This window comes from Babylonia areolata, chromosome 33 (genome assembly GCF_041734735.1).
Source record: "Babylonia areolata isolate BAREFJ2019XMU chromosome 33, ASM4173473v1, whole genome shotgun sequence".
Lineage (NCBI taxonomy): Eukaryota > Metazoa > Mollusca > Gastropoda > Neogastropoda > Buccinidae > Babylonia > Babylonia areolata.
Window position 1 is genome coordinate 20,933,504 of NC_134908.1, and position 2,565 is coordinate 20,936,068.

The window sequence follows — 2,565 nt, forward strand, 5'->3', positions numbered from 1 at the left end:
TCTCCCTCCCCCCCTCTCTCTTCCCCCTCCCTCTCTCTACCTCTCTCTCTCTCTCTCCCTCCCCCCTCTCTCTCTTCCCCCTCTCTTTCTCTCTCCTCTCTATCTCTACCTCCCTTCTCCACCTCTCTCCCCTCTCTATCTCTCCCTCCCTCCCCCACCTCTCTCCCCTCTCTATCTCTCCCTCCCTCCCCCCTCTCTCCCCTCTCTATCTCTCCCTCCCTCCCCCCTCTCTCTCCTCTCTATCTCTCTCCCTCCCCCTCTCTCCCCTCTCTATCTCTACCTCCCTCCCCCACCTCTCTCCCCTCTCTATCTCTCCCTCCCTCCCCCCTCTCTCCCCTCTCTATCTCTCCCTCCTCCCCCCTCTCTCTCCTCTCTATCTCTCTCCCTCCCCCTCTCTCCCCTCTCTATCTCTACCTCCCTCCCCCACCTCTCTCCCCTCTCTATCTCTACCTCCCTTCTCCACCTCTCTCCCCTCTCTATCTCTCCCTCCCTCCCCCCTCTCTCCCCTCTCTATCTCTCCCTCCCTCCCCCTCTCTCCCCTCTCTATCTCTCCCTCCCTCCCCTCTCTATCTCTACCTCCCTCCCCCACCTCTCTCCCCTCTCTTTCTCTCCCGCCCTCCTCTCTCTCTCTCTCTCCCCTCTCTATCTCTACCTACCTCCCCCACCTCTCTCCCCTCTCTATCTCTCCCTCCCTCCCCCTCTCTCCCCTCTCTATCTCTCCCTCCCTCCCCTCTCTATCTCTACCTCCCTCCCCCACCTCTCTCCCCTCTCTTTCTCTCCCGCCCTCCTCTCTCTCTCTCTCTCCCCTCTCTATCTCTACCTACCTCCCCCACCTCTCTCCCCTCTCTATCTCTCCCTCCCTCCCCCCTCTCTCTCCTCTCTATCTCTCTCCCTCCCCCTCTCTCCCCTCTCTATCTCTACCTCCCTCCCCCACCTCTCTCCCCTCTCTATCTCTACCTCCCTCCTCCCTCCCTCCCCCCTCTCTCTCCTCTCTATCTCTACCTCCCTCCCCCACCTCTCTCCCCTCTCTATCTCTCTCCCTCCCCCTCTCTCCCCTCTCTATCTCTCCCCCCTCTCTCTCCCTCTCTCTCTTTCTCTCTCCCCCTCTCTCTTCCCCCCCTCTCCCCTCTCTATCTCTCCCTCCCTCTCCCACTCTCTCTCTCTCTCTCTCTCTCTCTCAAACCTCTTTCCTCTTACATCACTCGTTATCTCTTTACCTCTTGTCTTCCACAGCCTTCGGTTTTTAGGTTTTCTTCGCAGTTAACTTATTTACCAACACACACACACACACACGCATGCACACACTCACACACACGCACACACGCACGCACACACACACACACCTGGAACCTACGACAATAAAGAATCACCAAAAAAACCCCCAGTGAACTTCTAGAAATAGCAAAGCAACATAGTATAGTATGGTGGTGGAATTATCAGGGTGTGTGGGGGATACGTGAGAACTGGCTTGAAATACAAGACGAACGCCTCCCCCCCCCACCCCCCCTACACCCTCCACACACACCCCCTGCCTCCCCCCCCCCCACCCGACCTCCCGGCCCCCTGACTTCCAGTGACCAGCACGTAGTCCAACTGACCACACACACACACACACACACACACACACACATAAGCAAGCACGCACGCAAATGAACACACACGCATATACATGCACACACGCACACACGCACGTACATACGCATCCACTTTCACACGCTCGCACACACACACGCACACACACACACACACACACACACACACACACACACACACACACACACACACACACACACACGAGACACAGTCACGGGAATTAATTAAATGCGGCGACACTGTCATTTCAGCTGTGACCAGTAGAGATAGATATACATCTGTATACATCTGTGGTCACACACACACACACACACACACACACACACACACACACACACACACACACATACACATCAGTATATAGAGAGAGGGGGTTTGGGGTGTGCGGGGTGAACAATCCGGTCATTCTATTGCCAGTAATTTGATCTTGGTTCTACGTGGTCTACCACTAAAAAAAAGTTAAAAAGTTCGCGTGTGTGTGTGTGTGTGTGTGTGTGTGTGTGTGTGCGAGAGAGAGAGGGAGAGAGAGAGAGAACTTGCGTGCGTATGTACGTGTGTGTGTGTGTGTGTATGTGTGTGTGTGTGTGTGTGTGTGTGTGTGCGAGCGTGTGAAAGTGGATGCTTATGCACGTGTGTGCGTGTGTGCATGTATGTGCGTGTGTGTTCATTTGCTTGCGTGCTTGCTTACGTGTGTGTGTGTGTGTGTGTGTGTGTGTGTGAGTGCGGCGATGGAGAGGGTGAGGAGGAGTGTGTGTGTGTGTGTGTGTGTGTGGGAGGGGGGGGAGGTTGTGTGTGCGTGCGTGTGTGTCTGCGCGCGCGTGTGTGTTTCCGTGTGTGTGTGCGTGCGTGCGTGAATTGCATAGGTGCGTGCGTGTATGTGTTCGTATGTGTGTGTGTGTGTGTGTGTGTGTGTGTGTGTGTGTGTGTGTGTGTGTGCGTGTATGTAGGTCTACGTGCTGTGTCCAGTTCCAA